The sequence below is a fragment of the Stomoxys calcitrans genome, chromosome 1, assembly GCF_963082655.1.
Source record: "Stomoxys calcitrans chromosome 1, idStoCalc2.1, whole genome shotgun sequence".
NCBI lineage: Eukaryota > Metazoa > Arthropoda > Insecta > Diptera > Muscidae > Stomoxys > Stomoxys calcitrans.
This window is the reverse complement of record NC_081552.1, coordinates 154735280-154747895: the sequence shown is the minus strand read 5'-3', so window position 1 is coordinate 154747895 and position 12616 is coordinate 154735280. Positions and strand designations below refer to the sequence as shown.

The 12616-nt window shown below is 35.8% G+C and overlaps 1 protein-coding gene across 7 annotated transcripts in view; it reads right to left on the bottom strand.

The window, feature by feature from the left end:
- LOC106092417 (phospholipid scramblase 2) overlaps window positions 1-12616 on the bottom strand; it is a 117630-nt gene that overhangs the window by 38805 nt on the left and 66209 nt on the right. The window contains exon 1 of one of the 7 annotated variants that reach the window (XR_009397004.1): window positions 12157-12263. The exons of the other annotated variants lie outside the window; for them this stretch is intronic. The gene's annotated coding sequence lies outside the window, so the exon portion shown is untranslated. Of the gene's footprint in view, window positions 1-12156; window positions 12264-12616 lie in introns of those variants that run through there. 7 annotated transcript variants of the gene reach the window in all.

Here is a 12616-nt window from a genome sequence, read left to right as displayed (position 1 = left end):
AAAACATGACTTACCAAATTTTAAGACGATCGGATGAAAACTGCGACCTGTACTTTGTACACAAATTAACATGGACAGACGGACAGGCAGACAGACCGACGGACATAGCAAAATCGAATCAGAGAGTGATTCTGAGTCGATTGGTATACTTATCAATGGGTCTATCTCTCTTCCTTCCGGGTGTTACAAACAAATGCGCTAAGTTATAATACCCTGTAGCACAGTAGTGGTGTAGGGTATAAAAATGACAAAATAACGAAAGATTGCTTGTAAGTAAACACAAGGAAAATATTTTTTTTTTTGTACTACGAAGATAGAACGTCAAAATATGAAAATTAATTATCTTTTATATGTATATTCTTTGTCGTTGCCTGATTAATAAAAAATTATCCCTGAAGAAGTTGTAAAATACCAACGGAACGTCGGAGTGTATTTTTCATTGGTTGCCGTGTTTTATTTTATTCATAACCAGTGCAAGTCGGATTTTTTGGATAAAATATCTATGCAACGTTGTCCTCGATACTTATCGATAACATGCGATAACAGATAATAATAACCTATTCATCGCGATTTGCACTATATAGTACTAAAATAAAAAAGTCTTAAACAAAAACATGGAGATTCAAAGGTCAAAAATCCAATATATTAAAATATCTGTGCTAAATTTGAAGACGATCGGGTGAAAATTATGTTCCGTACACTTGTGTGTTAAGATGAACAGACAGACAGACAGATACACATATCTAAATCGTATCAGAAAGTGATTCGATCTGTCTATTTATCAATGGATATAACTCTCTTCTGGGTGCTATAAACAAAGACATTACCCTGTACCACAGTTGTGGTGTAGGCAACAAAAATGTTTTTAATTTTGATTTATTATACTTAATAAAAATATGCCACCAGTGCCAGTTTTGAATACATAATATTCAATTGTGGTAGCAGAATTCTTGAGGGCTAAATTCTTGGATTTTTTAACCTGAAGACAGACCTGTAGTGCCCGTGCTTCCACTTTTCGTTATAGCTTTCATATAAACCGATTTCAGATTTTACATTTTGGTAGCGACCAAGGCTCATTTTCAGACAACTTTGATAACAATCGGAAAACAATTAGGTGATTTTTGCCCCTCCAAAAGCTACGGTAAGAATGATTCAAACATGTTCACCCTTCGATATAGATGTCATATTAACTGATCTCTCACATCAACTTCTTGAGGTAATATTTACAATTCAGAGCTAACATAATAACAATCGCTTCCGTCATAACTTTTAATTTAACCATAATATAGCATAATGGTGGTGCGTATACAAAAGTATGGCTCGGCCAAACTCAACGAAAACTTTACTTGCTTAAAACTATTTTTTATTTATATGAACCTATGGTCGTTTACTTGTGTTGTATATAACATTAACGTATAGTTAGTGCGGCAAGTTCAGAAAACTCCGAAGACAAATGCGACCATTCTTCGTAAAAACACTATGGAATATTTAGGGAAGGAAGTTACTACACAAACAATTCGAAATACACTCAAAAGGCATAGTTACAGAGGAAGAACTGCACGTAAGAAGCCCTTTATAAATAAAATAAACCGAGTGAAAAGGCTAAACTTCGCAAAAATGTATGTAAAACAGCCCGAATCATTTTGGAAAACAGTCATTTTTGCAGACGAGAGCAAGTTTAATCTTTTTGGGTGCGATGGAAAGGTCATAGTGTACAGAAAACCAAATACAGAGCTTGAAGAACGAAACACAGTTGCTACTGTAAAACATGGTGGAGGTGGTTTAATGGTTTGGGGGTGTATGGCGGCTTCAGGAGCGGGAAATCTTGAAATTATTAATGGAGTAATGGACCATAAGTATTACATTGACATTTTAAAGAGGAACTTAAAAGATAGTGCTGTAAAACTTGGGCTTGGTAATAACTTTCAATATTATCAAGATAATGACCCCAAACATTCTGCTTTAAATACCAAGATGTGGATGCTGTATAACTGCCCCAAAGTCATTAAAACTCCTCCTCAAAGTCCCGACTTGAACCCAATTGAACATCTTTGGGAACATCTCGAACGCAAATTGAGAACGCGCAATTTTTCGAGCAAGAGTCAAATGCAACAGGTGATAATGGAGGAATGGACTAATATAGACCAAAATATAACCGCTAAATTAGTCCAATCGATGTCAAACCGTTTAAAAGAAGTTATAAAACGCGGTGGTCGAATAACAAAGTATTAATTTTTTTAAATTATGTTATTTATTTTTTTGTTTTTTTGCAATGATGAATACTTTTTTTGTTTAATTTTTTGTGTTCAGCTGTAAAATGGCCGTTTTTGTTCCAATAAATACTATTTTTTTCTTTAAAAACAATGAAATTGTGTACATATATATCACACAAGCACTACTGCATCATTAGTTTAATATGTTTTTATTCCAATTGCCTTTTGTAGACTTATTAAAAAAAAACATTGAATGATGAATACTTTTTTTGACCGCTGTACATAAGCTCAAAACAAAACAAGTAAACCAGATGTTTAAATCTTATAACTTAAGATAAATAAATGCCCATATGCGTGCTTAATTCAAAAAAAGAATTCAAAGATGAAACTGACAGTTGTCTAAATACAGATTTTTTTGGCTAAAATTTACCACCGTTTTTCGAACCGTTTGTTTCTTTAGGATTGGAAAAAAACGTTTACATAAATGGTATAAAAGGCGCCCCAGTAGCCGAGTTGGTAGCCAGAGGGGTAGTCGTGGTTTCAATTCCGACCAAATGCAAGGCTTCCAAGGCCTTTTGTCTGTCGCTAATGTGGTATCACAATAGACTTACCTACCATGTTATAACATAACATAAGTATGTTATAACATGGTATGTTGCACAAGTCCAAACTAAACTAAGGCAGTTTAGTGCTTTGTTATTCGTGTTTTAACTCCAAGTTGGAGGCCACCGTAGCGCAGAAGTTAGCATATCCGCATTTGACGCTGAACGCCTAATTCGAATCCTGGTGAAAACTGCTAATGATGGCGACATTTGTGAGGTACTATACCATGTAAAAACTTTTCCCCAAAGAGAGAAACTTTTCCAAGACAATCCTTCTCTTGATCCTGTGGTATCTCAATGGACGAAAACATGTAGGAGAGTCAGATAGCAGACACCCACTTAAACCTAGCCTAACGCAAGACAAGCTACCATAAGCTATCAGACTCACACATTTTCGTCCATTGTTATACCACAGGAATAGGAGAGGCAGAAAAAAGAATGCATCTTCCTTATTTTTTCTGCCGTTGAACCATCGAGGGCGCTTTACAAAACCCAACAACCTGAGAATGTGATATACATGCTCAAAAAATTGCAATCTTAAGTGGAACTGCAGTGTCACATTCAGGTGTATACTGAGAAGGCTCACAGTTGTTGGGCAATAGGCAGACGGACCGTAGGCTCGAAATGGGGCTTGAATCCGAGGAGAGTAGTTTGGTTGTCCGCGATGGAGAAAAAGTGCATCGTGAGGATAATAAAACAGGTTCAGAGAACATGATGTCTTGGCATAGGCAGAGCGATTAAAATCACGCCCACTAGGGCACTGGATACTTTTCTAGATCTCCGACACATTGACATACAGACAAAGTGAGGGAGAATGGAGCGAGGATAAGAGCGGGCATACCATCGCAGTACAATCGAGGTGATGATAGGAAACCCGGATGAATTAGAGGTGGTTTCTTTACGGACAGTAAACAGGCCATCAGGGCAATAACAACCAGGTTACGAACAATCATGCAGTGCAAGGAGATTAAAGCCTTCTCTGAGGAGGGCACAATCCGCATCGTTTGGTGCAGGGGTATAACGGAGTAAGGGGAATGAAAGCTCAGACGATTCGGCAGTGAACTGCTGTCAATAAACTTGATTAACCCGAAGCCTTTCGGGCCGACGATGTGGTAACACTGTGGAACAGCAAAACGGTCGATAGAATGGCAAAAATTCTATGGATAGATCCGGATCGTGAGAAGACGAGGCTTTACTGAAAGGAAGTAAGAATGAGGTCAGTATAGCTTTGGGTATCATAAAGACGACAGATGGGACTACGACCTTGCTGCAAAATCTGTGCGGAAAGTGAAAACATGTGTAGGACATGTGGGAAAGATGACGAGACGTTGGAGCATTTCCTTTATTGCCCGGCCTGCGCTCCTAACAGCTACCGGTACTTAGGTGACAAAACAATACCAGACATGAGCCTACTTAGGGGTGTGGTATGGAAAACAATTAAGGATTCTGTAAGTAGCGCGGAATTCCTAAATTAGATTTTCTTTTTCGAGGTTACACACACGCAGAAGATTTTCTATAGCCGCGATGTCCAGCCCTTCACGATAGCCTCGATGGCCAGTCACACGTATTGTTATTATCTTTGTTTCAGTCATTGTTGAAACAACAACAAATGAACATGCGCAGGGGTTTACGCTTCGTTGTGAAGCGTAAACTGTAAGCAAAATAGTGATATTTATTGATTTATCGCTTGGAAGACATAATAAATTATTTAGATTTTCTTATTTTATCCGTATTTTTCTAAAACATCAATCTTTCAATCAAAAAAAAAAAAAAATTTTAAGCATTGAGAGAATAAAATATACCAAAAGAGAGTATCTTATACACCCAGTCACATTTTCATTTTGCACATCCCTGTTCTATAGTCTCCTCTTCCTCTTCTGCATATTTTACGATTTGACAGTGAAGACCGAAACAGAATGAGCGCGTTGAGCTTTGTTTTTGACCGTCTGCACACAAATCTCACAAAAGCAATGCGAAAAAGTTAGAAAAAACGTTCAACTTTGATGCTTGCAAGCGAGCTTCATTCTGTGCTGCCACGCATGAAGTGGTGTTTTTAGTCGACAAAGTCGTCAAAAAATTGCTTCAATTTTGCGAGTTTATTTGTTGACATTTGTTTGCAGAGTTGCATTTTTCATTCTGTTTAGGCATTGACCTGCCATGACGGTTGCAATGACTGACACTTCTGTTCTAGCCAACGACAGCAAAGCGGCAGACCTCTTTGAAACCAGTTTGTACCCACACTTCCTGACCATCCGTTTCTGACCTGCAATCCGTTGCCCTTCGGGCATCATTCTGAATAATTGGCTTACATATCGCTAGACGCATACCCAATTCGGCGCTATCCATCTGACATTATATTTTAATCACACTACATTCTTCAAAATTTAAACCATTGAGCTGAAACTCGCTACATATGCCCTTTTTGTCCGCAGGTCAACATGGAAGATGGGCTGAATCGTAATATATATTGGGTTGCCCAAAAAGTAATTGCGGATTTCGGCGTTGACAAATTTTTTCACAGCTTGTGACTCTGTAATTGCATTATTTCTTCTGTCAGTTATCAGCTGTTACTTTTAGCTTGCTTTAGAAAAAATGTGTAAAAAAGTATATTTGATTAAAGTTCATTCTAAGTTTTATTAAAAATGCATTTACTTTCTTTTAAAAAATCCGCAATTACTTTTTGGGCAACCCAATATTTAAATATAGACTCATCTTCCGATCAAAATATTGTTGACAACATCTTCGTCTGTTCTAGTTAAGAGTTTCATTTTAAATATCGATCATGACGGTACGTAATGGGTCAAGTGAACTTTAATACTAAAATAAATCAACAAATGACAGTTTCTCCGTCACATCTAAAAGGGATCAGAAGTTTTTCTCGTGGTTGTAATAACAAATTTCTATGAGAAATAACAGTGCAATCTACATGAAAATACTTGAGAGTATGTACATTAAACGACATGCATTAAACCAAATCTATGGACAACAGGTATCAGACTATATTCGATACGGCATGTCAAGATATTTCATATTTTGACACTCAAAGTGTGACGACAGCGAAAGTATGTATTGCTAAATAGGAGGTTAATCTTATCACAACAATGTTCCTGCGATAACACGTCTATTCCTAATATTTTCCTTCTTCTTTTCTACTGTCTTGAAAGTCAAAGTATAAATATTTGCTTGGGCTTATTTATGGTAATCTCCTCAAATCACAAGCTATATGTGTATGTTTGTGCAATAAGAATATCATAATAAAGAGATTGAGTGCATGTAATCTTATCAACAATACTTCCAGTCAAGACGATAAGATTCGTTGTAAATTTCCAATTTTTACAAAACAGCTTTCACTGTATTGAAATTAAACGTTCAAATTAAATTTAATTCAAATTAAAGAAAGGTCATATTGTGGGTCCCTATGTCTACATAACATTAGTTATCACACTCATAAGGGCACCCATATACAGCTGGTTTTCACTCTATCGCGATCTTAATATCAAAGCCTTTATGTTGTCTTCACCAACAATTTGAAACTTTGCCTTTTAAATACAAAGTAACACAATTTAAACACCCATCTCGGAACGTGGTCGTTCTGCGACGGCCGAAGGAAACAAAATGCTCAATTTGAAGCTATACTGTAAAGGGAATACAGAGGACAGAGACCATTAAGACACTATGCGACTTTTACATATGCTAGACAATGTTGGGTGAGAAGTTTGGATTCAGCTCTAGGCTGTTTAGTGGGATGTATTCAGCCTCCCATGAACAACTGGGCTCTAATCCAAGTGACTACATCAGAAAAAATTTTAGCGGTGTCTTTCTTCTCTACAGCAATGTAAAACTACTTCACGGGGCGTTGTTGCCTAGTAGAGCTATTAAAGTATGTCCCAAATTATTGAGCTAAAATTTTGAACAAAGACTGACTAACAGATTACTGTACCGCCTTTGTCGACAACACCAGGGCCCATTAAAACCCCCATTCAGAACCAGGAATCCTGAGCGGGTATATTTTTTCCGTTCCGCTCCCACTCCGACAATTTGTTTTCGCTCATCTCCGCTCCTGCTGCATTACATTTAAATTGATTATTTATTTTTAAATTTTATTCTTATACACATCCCGCACTATGAAGTGATACATTAATTTTGTCATTACGTTTACAGCATCAAGCAATATTCAATTCCGATTATACGTATTCTTGATTTCCGTCTATTTCGGACTATATACTTATAAAACCCCCATAGAAGCCCATCTCCTAAATTGATTTCTTGGGCCTCTAGAGGGCGCAATTCTTATCCGATTTGGCGAAATTTTGCAAACCGATTTCCTATATGACCTCCAACATTTTTGTAAAGTATAGTCTCAATCCGCCCATAACCCTTTATAGCCCCCATACAAACCGATCTCTTGATTGTACCTCTTGGGCCCTTAGAGGGCACAAATCTTATCCGATTTGAATGAAATTTTACATAATTTCTCCTACGACCTGCAACTCCCCTATAATATGGCCTCCCGATTTTAATTTCTTAGCGTTTAGAGGGCGCCATTATTATTGGATTGACTGAAGTTTTATATAATGGTTTCTCCTATAACCTCCAACATCCATGCCAAGTATGCAGATTATCCGACTTTGCTTCTTAAGTATATACCAGAAGCAATTCTAACCCAATTTAAAACAAGAAGTAAAAACGCATTAATTTCGGACGTACCGAACTTTGAATATCCACCACCATGGATACACTTATATCTATATCAACGTTCAAGTATTGGCTGATTTGGATCATATGCGGTTTAGATACCTTTATATAAGTCACAGTTTAAAACTTCAAGGAAACCAGGCTATAAATGAGGATTTTATGGCCTTAGATCCCAGATCTGCTGATCCGTCCATAAGGCAGCTTTAAGAACCTTAATTAGCAGATCGGTCGGCAGATATATCTAAATATATAGTTTGATATGTAACTGGATTATCTGTTCTAAATTTCAACCAAATTGGGTAATAAGCGAGACTTTAATCAGTAGACCGGTCTATATGGCAGCTAAATTTAATTATGGTTCGATATGAACCATTTTCGGTTCGGATATCGGGGGCCCTAGAACAACTCGCGATTTCCAACTTCAGTGAAATCGAAAAATAAAAGCGGCTTTTGTCGGTTTAAGGCCCTAGACCGGGAGATCGGTCTATGTGGCAGCTATATCTAAATATAGTCCGTACAGCTGGTTCAAGAACTTTACCTGCGTTGGTGGTGGGTATAAAAAACCATCGAGTTGTTGCTTGATTCTTTTTAGTTTTTGCCTATAAAGAGAAACCGAGCAAAGACCCTGCCGCACTTATCTCTTTTTCACTTGTTTGACTTTAATAGGAAACTTTTTAAAACTTGTACAAATCTGTTCTATAATATGTTTTTGATAACGACTTAACGAAGGTTAACTCTAAAATTATCCCATATTAATTTAAACAATTTTAATTTTTGTTTGAATTCGCCAAAAAAAAAAAACAAATTCGTAAACCAAACTACAGGGTGGCTGATGAAAGCCGCTACCAAAAAAAAATGTAATAACTTTTTTTCTATTTAATAATAATAATTTAATAATTAATTTAATTAATTAATTAATTAATTTAATTAATAATAATTTAATAATTAATTTAATAATTTAATTTAACATGAATAAAAGAAAAATGTATTCCATACACCGAAAAAAAAATGTAGCAATATTCATCATTGTAGCAATATTCATCAGCCACCCTGTAGTAAAAACCAGTTAGGAGAGGCAAAAGTCGGGCAGAACGGACTATAAAATACCCTACACCACAGAGTCTGCGTACTAATTTTAATGCGTGGAACCTATGATGAAATATAGTCAGATTTTAATTTTGCATACCTATTGATAAATTGAATAGAGCTTTGTAAGATTTTCTTACAATAGGACCTAAATTTTGGCTACTACAAACTAAAAGGCCATATCATATGAAATATATTTATGGAAGCTACATATATCTATATCTGAACGGACTTTGCTAAATTTTAGCAAACGTACTAAGACTCCAAAATTTTTCCCATGAACATTCCATTAAGGAACAGGTGCAAACTTTTAACATATCAATGAGTGCAGTCCGATTCAAGTTTAAGCTCAATGATAAGGGGCCTTCTTTTAATAGCCAAGTCCGAACGGCGCGTCGCAGTGCGACACCTCTTTTGAGAAGTTTTTACAGGTCATAGTACCTCACAAATGTCGCCAGCATTAGGAGGGGATAACCACTGCTGAAAATTTTATGATGGTCTCGCCAGGATTCGAACCCAGGCGTTCAGCGTCATAAGCGGATATGCTAACCTCTGTGCTATGGTAGCCTCAAATAGAACACCCTACGCTAAATTTTATAAAGATGAAACCAAAATTGTGGCTTCTATAGCCTTAAGAAGGCATATCGGATGGAAGATATATCGAAATTTGGACCGATTTTTACGAAATTTTCCACATGCATTGTCAAATAATATACCTCATGCAAAATTTTGTAAAGATTGGACCAAGATGGGAGCTACATCTAAATCTGAACCGATTTTTATGAAATTTTGTAAACATATTGAAATGTCAAATAAAACATTTCGTGCAAACTTCTGTAACGATCGGGATAAAATTGTGGCTTCTACAACCTTAATAGGTCATATCGGATGAAAGATATATATGGGAACTACATCGAAATCTGAACTGATTTTTATGTAATTCTGCACACGTATTGGGACATAAAAAAACATATCATGCAAAAATTTGTAAAGATCTGACCAAACTTGTGGCTTCTATAGCCTTAAAAGTCCATATCGGATGAAATACATATATGGGAGCTATATCTAAATCTGAACCAATTTTTAGGAAATTTTAAATCGTATTGGGACGTCAAAAAAAAACACATCATGCTAAATTTTGTTAAAATCGGACCAAAATTTTGGCTTCTACAGCCTTAATAGGCCATATCAGATGAATGATATATATTGTAGCTATATCTTAATCTGGACCGTTTTTTTTTTCAAAATCAATAGCGTTCGTCCTTGGACCGAAAAAGAGACTTGTGCAAAATTTTGTGACAGTCGGCCAACAAATGCAACCTGCATACATAAATACATGAACAGACAGACAAGAATACATGCACAGACAGATTTTTATTTTGTCGGAGCAGAGCAGATTTTAAACCGCTTCGCTCCCGCTCCGGGTACAAAAAATTACGCTCCACTCTCGCTCCGGCAAAAATAGGACTGCTCCGATCCGAATCACTGTTCAGAACTGTGTCGACGATATTTTCTTCTACACCACGCTACACTCAGAAATTTGTTAAACAGCAACCATTTTTGTAAAGACAGCTACCATTTTTGCTGTAACAGCAGAAAGTCTGCTAAAAATGGAACAGCAGTAATTTTTTGCTAAAACAGCAACCATTTTCTGCTGTTTTCAAATGGTAAAAAGTTAAAATGAAAAACTCAAAAATTTTATAAATGTTTCCAAATATTATAATATATTCCATCTTATCTTTCAAGTTTGCAAACATACAACGTAAAATTTTTTACAATTTGCTAACATTGAACGAATTTAAATAACGGCAGACATAATAACTACTTCTATTATTATTGTATATTTATGCTTTTAAACAAAAAATTAACACCTAAAATTGATAATGTTTTTATTAATACGTTTAGAAGTCAAAGACATTTTTATGGATTCATTCAAAAGTTTAAACCTTTTAATATATTGGGTTGCCCAAAAAGTAATTGCGGATTTTTCATATAGTCGGCGTTGACAAATTTTTTCACAGCTTGTGACTCTGTAATTGCATTCTTTCTTCTGTCAGTTATCAGCTGTTACTTTTAGCTTGCTTTAGAAAAAAGTGTAAAAAAAGTATATTTGATTAAAGTTCATTCTAAGTTTTATTAAAAATGAATTTACATTCTTTTAAAAAATCCGCAATTACTTATTGGGCAACCCAATAATATCAGAGCAAACAGTGTTTGCTGATATCAGCAGACTATTTTTTTCTTACTGTAAAGCAAGATATTGTAACTTAATGCAATTGTGTGTAATGCTACAAAAAAGCAAGGAAGTAAACACATCGATAACTATACCATTTGGATAGAATAACTCTTGGAGTCGATCACGTCAGTGAACAACATTCATATTGAACGTTTACTTAATTTTCAATGTATTCATCTGTAATGAATTTAATTTAAATTGTCGACCAATACTTAATCGGCACAGTGTAAGATATACACATAAACATATGTTTATTCGAAATGCACCTCTGCATGACAATATAAGGGGTGTGCCGATCTTCTCTATATTTTGAAGTTTGTTGCTGTTATAAACATTTAACCCATATTTAAAGGATTTGACGCCGTCATACACAATGCCTCTAAATCAGCGGCGGGCAAATACGTACCCACTATTGCACATTTTTGTGTACGAGCACAAGACCATTCCAGCACGTCTATCATGACTTTGTCTTCAAAGACTTCTTAAAGATAATTTGAATTTTGTCATCGATATGGCATTTTTGCTGACAAATTCACTAACCGTGTTCACACTCTCATAAAAAATTTAACCACTTTACTCTGTAGAGGACATCTTAGAAGACCGAGTCGCATAAACCGTCATCTGACAAAAAACTTTGTTTTGCACATTAATGAAATAGAAATCCAACTGTACTAAATACCAAAACTGAAGAATGTGATAGACGTGACCAAGTCATTTGAGTCTCAACGTCTGACGAGACCAGAACTTTTGTTATATTATTTTAAAAAAAACTCTAAACGAATAATAAAACAAAAAACTTAAAAACATATTTAAAAAAAATTAATTTGTCAATAACAATTTTTGGCATTGAAGACAAACTTGCAGAAATTTTGGAATATTGTCATTAACGCATATATGAGAGATTCTATCATAAATATATTCATAGACGGCCTGTTCGTTCACAATGTCGCTTAAAATGTAATGCATGATTTTCGCGACAACTATATGAAAATGTCATCAACGTTTTGTATGGGCTGCCGACTTTTTGTCTTCAACAGTTTAACAAGGTCATGCACCCTTCTTTTAAGACGTCTTGACGACGCGGCCTGCTAGGATAAGCCCATGGGCTTGGAAATATTTCGCACATTAGCACATGTGCCCAACGCTACTCTAAATGCACTCATATACTTCCGGGTGTAGGGTATCAAAACATATTTTTTCTGTATAAAGTTGATAGAATGTGTAAGACGAATAGTGTATCACTTAATTTTTGTATCTCTCACTTTTATGGACCAACATTGATATCATATACTAACTCTACAACATTTGTGTTTGCTTTAATTACCTTCTGTCTTCATCACTCATAAAAAACTCATAGCCCTTATTTTTGGCCGATTTATTCAAACGCATGGAACGTCGAAATTTCTTCATCAATGGCTTATTGTTTTCGCGGCCGACAAAGTTTTTAAAAATTTGTGTACGCCTGCGCAAATAGTCGTACTTCTCGTAGAAAGCATGCCAAACGATACGCAACACTTTGGCACCATGGCCTTCCTCCTCGGGTTCGTTGTTTTCTTGACGGTTAATTTTAGGGACATCAGCGTTCGTTGCACTTTCGCTGTTGTTATCATTGATTTGATGGTGATGGCTGGCGGAACCATTTGATTTGGTTAATTCCAAAGTCGATTTAAAATGTGATACCGATTCACAAATAACAGTCATAATTAATTTTATTTTGGGATCGTCAACCCGACTGGCAAGAATGTCTTTTGTCCCAATGTAATCACCAGGAAAACTCAGTTAAC